At 44.0% G+C, this 9,677-nt stretch overlaps 1 protein-coding gene across 1 annotated transcript in view; it reads right to left on the reverse strand.

The window, feature by feature from the left end:
* LOC124259229 (alpha-1,3-mannosyl-glycoprotein 2-beta-N-acetylglucosaminyltransferase-like) overlaps positions 1–9,677 on the reverse strand; it is a 67,659-nt gene that overhangs the window by 32,714 nt on the left and 25,268 nt on the right.

The following is a 9,677-nucleotide window of genomic DNA, read 5'->3' on the forward strand; positions in this document are numbered from 1 at the left end:
GACATGAAAAGAGCAGGGATGAGAATGAAGTTTTGAGAAAAACTCTGAAAACTAGCCGAAGCTCCTGATATTTAGGCATTTTAGACCTTTAAAACTGGCTCAGAAATGACAATATCATGAACACAGCAACCATTAAGAAAGTTTAAATCTGCTGAAGCACATTCATACAATTGTCAACGGATTTAGATGATTCACAAAAATGACCCTTGGCCATATGATATTCCCGGAATTCTGCAGATCCACGGAAAATTTTCATCCCTGAAGATTGTGAGGGGATGTGAGAGGGGTTGAAGATTGGGAGGGAACGTGAGGGTGAGGACGGGATGGGACATGAACAGCAGAAGTGGACAAAGTGACAAATAAATCAAATCGACCAGAAGGCCAAACCACTGAATCGCTGCTCATGCTATCAACCACTTGCTTACCTGCCTTTGTCATCGACTGCCATGCTATCAACCACTTGCTTACCTGCCTATGTCAACCACTGCCATGCTATCAACCACTTGTTTACCTGCCTATGTCAACGACTGCCATGCTAGCAACCACTTGCTTACCTGCCTATGTCAACGACTGCCATGCTATCAACCACTTGCTTACCTGCCTCTGTCAATGACTGCCATGCTATCAACCACTTGTTTACCTGCCTACGTCAACCACTGCCATGCTATCAACCACTTTCTTACCTGCCTATGTCAACCACTGCCATGCTATCAACCACTTGCTTACCTGCCTATGTCAACCACTGCCATGCTATCAACCACTTGCTTACCTGCCTATGTCAACCACTGCCATGCTATCAACCACTTGCTTACCTGCCTGTCAACGACTGCCATGCTATCAACCACTTGTTTACCTGCCTGTGTCAACAACTGCCATGCTATCAACCACTTATTTACCTGCCTATGTCAACGACTACCATGCTATCAACCACTTGCTTACCTGCCTATGTCAATGACTGCCATGCTATCAACCACTTGCTTACCTGCCTATGTCAACGGCTGCCATGCTATCAACCACTTGTTTACCTGCCTACATCAACGACTGCCATGATATCAACCACTTGCTTACCTGCCTATGTCAATGACTGCCATGCTATCAACCACTTGCTTACCTGCCTATGTCAACGGCTGCCATGCTATCAACCACTTGCTTACCTGCCTATGTCAACGACTGCCATGATATATTTGAACACAGGTGACTGAACATGTTCAAGGCAACCACATTGATACCCTTCCTGAAACAAGCAGGCGGAGCCAAGCTGCCATTTCCAAACTCTCAGTAACAAAATCAAGTTTCTTCTCCAAGTGCTTGATACAGCTGTGATACGACCAACTGAAATCAAACCCCTTCTCACCCTCACTCACTTGTTCACAGCGGTAACATTCCTGAACACATCACAGAATCTCAGCCAGACTTCCATTTCCAAACTGTCTACTCAATCTCCAACATTCTCCTCCCACGATGACGCTGACAAACCAACAGACCCAGTCTACATGGAGAGTTGCACCGGTGGAGCTCAAACAAATTACACCCATTGATCAGTAATGGCAGCTCATCTCAAAGCCGCTCATCCGACCATTTTCCACACTCCAACGTGACAGCGATCGCAGGAACGAATTAATAGATGGCTGGTAGAAATTGCAAAACCAACAGCAAACTGATTAGGGGAAGCAATTAGAAGAAAAGCTAAGAGGGTTGAGTCAAACTGTGAGCATTTACACCGACCACGCCACAGCTCTTTGTAGATGCATATCCATTTTTGTAAACTCAGCAAAACTTAAAACTCACAGCTGTTTTGTAGTGAATTTGTTCACCTAATTCTTGAGAGAGAAACATTTTTGTTCATCTGCACTTGGAAACCCCATTATCTCAAACTCTGACATCTTCACTTTTTGGTATGTTATGTTCATATCACCTCGCAGGGTGCGAAAACTAATTCAGTGTGTTGTTTCAGTCCTGACCTCAAGGTGTGATGGAATAAAGACCGTATTTCTAACGCTGAAATGATCCCCTAATGTGAAGGATACTTTGCTTTGAAGGGAAATTAGTTTTCCCATCTGTCGAGAGTGGTGGGGTGTCATAGTGGTTAAAGCATTCTCCTAGCATGCTCATCAAGCTGTAGACCCAAGTTCCATTCCCCAAATTAGGGTACAGACACTGGACCAGACAATCCAGTGACTGACACCATGACCTACACAACTAGGATACGATGCAGGGTTTGACATAGCTCTTCGAAACTAGGAGTCCTGGGGACTCAGGGCATATTTTTTTGACAGACCATTTCCAAAATTGGGAGTCAATCAATTTGCATGAAATCAGTGATAATGGATGCTTCCCATTTGATAATGATTACGTTATGATATGTGTTACTTTCAATATCATTAGAATAACGATTGTAAATAAAATGTTAACATATTAATATGGGATGTCATTACAAACTCAGAAAGTTCTTTCCCAGAAAAAAAATTATATTGAGTCCACAAGGACTCACAGGATTTTAGTTTGGGGGTACTTCACCAAATTTCTGCGTCCAATACGCAGGAATCTTGCGTGCCATAAAACCCTGACGATGACATGCAAAATCCAAGTGAGAAACCAGACCACCTAATCCCGGCAAATGGAGTTCTACCGTGGATCTTCACGAGGAATCTATCACAACAACATGGAACTTTACTTGTGGATGATGGAGGGTGGAACTGTTCCATCCTTGCTCAAGTCTCAACATAGATATCATGCTCAACAAGAAAGAGATGCAAGTAGCTTCCATTATTGATTCCAATATCACAATTCCAGAAGCTCTCTGCTGGCTGAATATATCATCTATATTGCTAGAAAGGCCACTAGAGCACAATAAAGAGTTGCAATGTATATAATGTCACAATAATTTTGAATTATTCCACAGCTCTTGACCAGCCAGTCTGAGAATGGTGTGTACAGATAGATCATTTCTAGCCACGCTTTCGCCTCTGAGTTGTTGCCATAACACATCAAGTTTGAAGACAGAAATCTACGGAATCTTAAAATGACGACTGATAGTAGCATAAAGAATCATACTTAACTGTCGCTGTAATGGATTTCCCAAACCATTAATTACTACTAAATAATGAGCCAAGTCCCATCAGCTGAATTAGCTTAAAACAGCAATGTGTGTTGTGTCGCCATTGAAATTGGTCACATGGTCTATTTCAATTCAATCAGTAGTGACAGATGGTTTGATACAAAACAGATTACCATGAAACATACTCGGAAAGAAATAATAAGGCAGTATTTTATTTATTCATTAAGATTTTACCAGTACATCATGAAGCTTAATACTGGTAGTCAATTTAGCACCCAATCATCTCACAACAACCCGGCTTGTTTGAAATTACAAACAGCTTCATATACAGTAGAAGTCAATGATTGTCAATTTAACACTCAATCAACCGGCTTGTTTAAATCCGCTCTGAATGAGGTCCTTCCTCTTTGACATGGTATCAAATGCCTTGATAACCCATTGTCCGTGAAGGGCTTTTAATGACGCTGGTCCTGGTGTCAACTGAGATTGCAGACACTGCATCATCGCTCCCTGCATCCTCTTGCTCGGTCCAGTTGTCGCGCACAACCTCACATGAATACCACTTTCACCGTGGAAACACTGTTTGATCTCGGCCTTAAAGTTCTTGTTGAGTGCCAGGTCAAGTGGTTGCAGCTTGTCAGTACAGGCGGCTGGGACGTACACGTAAACAAATGTTCTTTTCTTGTAGGAGTTCACGCTCAAACTGTCGGTACGATGAGCTCTATAGACATCAAAGATGCACAATGCCTTGTGGTCGGGATCTAATCCCAGTTCATTACGCGTGTTGCTACTTAACGTGGGGTCTATCAAGGACGCTCTCTACAAATCTGAGCATGGATACCTCGGTGCTCCAATGTGAGTCAGTATGTGTGATGTCCCAGTCAGCAGGAAAGTTGATGGATGGATGACATCGGGTCTGATTTTCCAGCCGTGAGATCAGCTGAGGGGCAGCAAATCACCGGACTTTGTCATAGAAAGTAGACCTGTGATCTGTCGCTTGTCATCCATGCCTGAGATGGTCACTTGTTTCATCCCACGCTCTTCCATGGTCCAGTCACCACCAGGAAGGAGAGAGAGGCCAGTCTGGTCCCAGTTGATCACTAGTTTATCGGGATGACATTCTGGTTCGATGACACTCTTTACACGCATTCAGGAACTCAGTCTTGATGACGGGCTAAATCAGACGGCAGCTTCTTCACACCTTTGTTCCCTTGGCGCTTAACAAAATCCATTCTTCTTAGAAGTGATCTAGCCCAGGAATCATTCAATTGAACATGTCCACCAAATTCTTTCAACACAGATTTGTGACGCTTTCTCATGATTCCATCAGTTGCTGCAAGCAATGTTCTTGTGTTGACAGCACCACCAGACAATCTTGTTTTTCTCACCCAGTTCTTTATCTCGCTCTTCATATTGACCCAGCTTTGGCCTCTGACCTCGACAGCCTTAACCAATAGCGCGGAGATTCTGCCGATTTACTTTGCTGTTTCAAAAACTGGCTTTCATACTAACGGACTGTAGATTCGTTCACCTTCTTCTTCAGGTCACTGGTGTGTACTTACGGGCTGCCTTCATAACACCATGTTCAATCGCGATAAACAGCAATTTTCACCGCATTCTAATCATAGTTTTGGTATTCCCCACGCTTCCTTTACGGAATGATGGGTCACGTGACGTGTCACTTGTCGCCATTTCTTCCTCAAGTAGATCTACTGCAGCATTTGCAGCTATTACGACTTCGATCTCAGTCTCATCTTTACACTCATTTGGATCTGGAAGTCCAGGTGTCTTGGGGGTAGGTGCTTTCTTCAACCACATTCGCAATGCCATAGTCAGTTCGTCAGAATTCGGAACATAAGACTGATGTGGTTTTCATCTCTTTATATACTAGTACTTGCATCACGGTATCTCACTTCCTAAGCACTTAATACTTCCGTGAGTAAACGGATTGCTGTGTAAACCAGTATATCGCACAGATAGGGATTTCCTGTGAGTAGGCAATAAACGCTCTTCGACAGGTTCAGCCACTCTGTTTGTTTTCACTGCTATTAGTGGCGGCCAAAGAGACAGCTGGCAGGTTAGGGCAATTACTGATTGCGCCAATAATTGACCGCCAAGTAGTCTAAACTGTCAATTCCGCTAAAAATTGCACCACGCTAAAATAATACGCTACAGTATCGTTAGTATATTTTGGGATTACACTCTCTTAGTAAAGTACAGATTCTAGTATTTTTAGGGTTGAGTCCCATCCGGGATTCGAACTCCACACCCTCAGAGTCAGGCACCTAATCGCCAGCACACAAAGTCAGACGCCTAGACCGGCTTCAGCCACCGCTGCTTTCCACAAAAATCCTGGATGGGACTCAACCCCAAAAAAGTACTAGAATCTGTACTTTACTAAGAAAGTGTAATCCCAAATATAACATATGTTACCAACTACTAGGAAGGAAATATTGTTAACTAAGTTGATTCACTTATAAACCGCCAAACACTACCCTTTGTCAAATCTTATTGCAGTGCAGTAGCCTGATATATACAACACAGATTGCTAAATGAAAAGAAAACACACATATCGAGAATATGGAATGCAAAAGAGCAAGAATACAGTCTCAGTCTCACCATATTATCATTATCATAATTATTATTATATTATTATTATAGTCCATTGTACCATGCTATTTCCATTCACAGTAAATGCTCAAAGCACAGAATTAAAATATTAGTCACTTGAGATGAAACTAGTCATCTGACAGTCTAAAGAGATGAGTTTTGAGACTTCGCTTTGAAGTCAAGTAGATTTGGACAGTTTTTCAAACATTCCAGCAGTTTAGTTCGTTCCATGCCTTATGCAGCATACTTGAAGGTTCACTTCCAATAGCTGGACGCTCTAACTGGAGGGATCACGAGCAGTGACTTGGACTTGGATCGTAATGTTCTCGCGGGGATGTAGGGCTGAATCAGTTCAGTTATATAGTCAGTGCATTTGGCCAGTTCCAATAGCTGGACGTTCTAACTGGAGGGATCCACGAGCAGTGACTTGGACTTGGATCAGAATGTTCTCGCGAGGGATGTAGGGCTGAATCAGTTCAGTTATATAGTGCGGCATTTGGCCAGTTACACCCCTTGAAAACAAAGCAGAGAGTTTTGAAGAGTATTCTGTGCTAGATGGGTAGCCAGTGGAGCTGCTTAAGTACTGGAGTGATATGCTCTCATGGTTTGGTCCTGGTTACGATTCGGGCAGCTGCATTTTGCTTTCCTTGCTGTAACTTTGATAGTTGAACATTGGTGGCGCCCACTAGGAGGGAGTTGCAATAGTCGAGACTGGATGTTACCAGTGAGATATCAGCTTATATCCAACCCACATCTCACCATGTCAGCTTCCGCCTCACCTTCATCTCACCATGTCAGCTTATATCTCACCCACATCTCACCACGCCAGCTTCCGTCTCACCTTCATCTCACCATGTCAGCTTATATCTAACCCACATCTCACCATGCCAGCTTCCGTCTCACCTTCATCTCACCATGTCAGCTTACATCTCACCCACATCTCACCATGCCAGCTTCCGTCTCACCTTCATCTCACCATGTCAGCTTACATCTCACCCACATCTCACAATGTCAGCTTCCGTCTCACCTTCATCTCACTGTATCAGTTTTGGCCCATACAACTGTCAACCCCAAAGTGCACATCATCACATGATCGTAACTCAGGAAAGTCTGAACAATTTCACACCACGACGAGCTCTCCTTCCCAGAGCACCGATGCATACATGACCTGATATGACCATCTACCTAATGACAGGCTAGCTATTAAACGCTCATGATTTGGACACTGGGGAAAATTATGTGTCTGGGAATGGACATTTCAATTTCACACCCTGCTTCCAATGATGGAGGCTTGAACTTGACATGGACATAAACTGTAACAAAGGGAAATGGGGTATACCGTCCCGCTGAAGATTACTGCACTCAGCAATGTTCTTGTTCTATCCCATTAATGTCCCTACAACAATGATCATTTACTGCGAGATACTTGGGATTACACTTTCTCAGTAGTTGGTTTGTTGTTTAAACGCCGCACTGAGCAATATTCCTAACTAGTGTTCTATCCCATTAATGTCCCTACAACAATTATCGTTTACTGCGAGATACTTGGGATTACACTTTCTCAGTAGTTGGTTTGTTGTTTAACGCCGCACTGAGCAATATTCCAACTATATGGCGGCAGTCGGGAAATAATCAAGTCTGGACCAGACAATCTAGTGATCAACAACATGAGACTCGATCTACGCAACTAGGATATGATGTGATGTGTCAACCAAGTCAGTGAGCCTGACCACCCAATCCCGTTAGTCGTCTCTTAGTAAAAGTACAGAGTCTAGTACACTGAGTCCCATCCAGGATTCAAACTTACTCTCTCGCTGTGGGACATGCAAGCAGCTCGAGATGGCCAACACACAAAGCACCACTTCTCACCATTGCTGGAAACAAAACTCCAACCTCCACCTGATCCGACACGTTAGATCCGGGTTAGAGTTGGTCTTCAGTAACCCATGCTTGTCGTTAGAGTAGTCAGGGCTTGTTGACTTGGTTGATACATGTGATCTGTTTCAATCAATGTTCATGGTGTTGATCACTGGATTGTCTCGTCCAGACTCGAAACCAACCAACCAACCAACCAACCAACCAACCAACCAATCAACCAACCAACCAACCAGCCAACCAACCAACCAATCAGCCAACCAACCAACCATCCAACCAACCAACCATCCAACCAACCAACCATCCAACCAACCAACCAACCGATCCATCTACAAGATGCCAGAAGCGGTCTAGAACATCCCAGATATAACAAAATCCTGATTTCCTTCATGATAAAGACAGCCGAACTAGTATCAGGTGTCCCAGGGACATACAGCTTGAAAACTAGTATCAGGTGTCCCAGGGACATACAGCTTGAAAACTAGTATCAGGTGTCCCAGGGACATACAGCTTGAAAACTAGTATCAGGTGTCCCAGGGACATAGTATCAGGTGTCCCAGGGACATAGTATCAGGTGTCCCAGGGACATAGTATCAGGTGGTGTGCCAGGGACATAGTATCAGGTGTCCCAGGGACATACAGCTTGAAAAACTAGTATCAGGTGTCCCAGGGACATACAGCTTGAAAACTAGTATCAGGTGTCCCAGGGACATACAGCTTGAAAACTAACACAGATTGGAAGGTCTGACTTGGTGAATTGCTTCATGAACAATTACTGCCTGTCATTGTTTCACAGTGGTATAGGTGTTTGCTCATGATATCAACCCCTGGTTTGTCTGCAACAGATTTCATTATTCAACATGTTCAAAGGACGTCCGGTAATAGTGAGTGAGTTTGGTTTACGCCCCTTTCAGCAATATTCCAGCAACATCGCTGCGGGGGGACACCAGAAATGGGCTTCACACATTGTACCAAAATGGGGCATCGAACCACAGTCTATAGCATGACAAGAGAACGCTTTAACCACTAGGCTACCCACCTACCCATCTGGTAACATATCATACCAAACTTCATTGAAATTGGACCCAAAAGGTTCAACCAGTAACACAATAATTAATGGCTGGTTGCCCCCTCACCACGTTAATGACGGCTAACACACTGTCTGTGAGCAGATTAAACACTAGTGTTGCTGTCAAACACCAACAGCCTGTTAGATTTCATACATATCCAGGCAGTCGAGTTGGGCCCATGTGATTGGTCATCAAATCTTCATGGGGTCACCAGCCAATCATCAATCACAACCACCAGGGCCAACCATCTGCAGGTCACCAGGTCCGGCAGCTGGAGGACTGAGATTCAGGTCAAATACAACACCCATGATATCACGGCCAGGCAATTACTTGCAGTAATAATTCACCGAAACCAGGGACAAGCCAGAAATCATTTAATATTCTCAAGATAACTTGTAGTTTTGTAAATGCCCTTTGAACAGTGGTTGAGGTGTAATCAAGGCATCGCAGCCTGATGGGGGGAGCAGGGTCTGGAGTGATGTCTGGACCAAACAATCTGGTGATTGACGTTACGAGTAAAGATCTACGCCATCTGGGAAGCATAACACGCCATCACCAAGCTGATTGATTGATTGATTGATTGATTGAGTGTGTGAGTGAGTGAGCTGTCGAGGTTGTCGAGCTGTCTGGATGGCCAATCAAATCACTGACGAACCAATGTGTAACGAGTCATCACCAAGTCTGACCACTCATTCATCAAGTAGCCGTTTCTGAAACCATAGGTGGCTGAGAGACTAATTCGAATCAAGAAATGTGAGAGAGGTGAGTGAGTGAGTGAGTGAGTGAATTTAGTTTTAGGCCGCACTCAGCAATATTCTAGCTATATGGCAGGGGTCTGTAAATAATCGAGTCTGGACCAGACAATCCAGTGATCAACAGCATGAGAATCGATCTGCGCAATTGGGAATCAATGACATGTGTCAACCAAGTCAGCGAGCCTGGCCACCCGATCCCGTTAGTCGCCTCTTACGACAAGCATCATAGGTTACTGAAGATCAATATCCTAACCCGGACCTTCACAGGTCGTGAAAGAGGTAGGTTTATCACCATTTTGAGCAGTCTTC

This window comes from Haliotis rubra, unplaced genomic scaffold (genome assembly GCF_003918875.1).
Source record: "Haliotis rubra isolate DU_JTF1 unplaced genomic scaffold, ASM391887v1 Scf714, whole genome shotgun sequence".
Taxonomy (NCBI): domain Eukaryota; kingdom Metazoa; phylum Mollusca; class Gastropoda; order Lepetellida; family Haliotidae; genus Haliotis; species Haliotis rubra.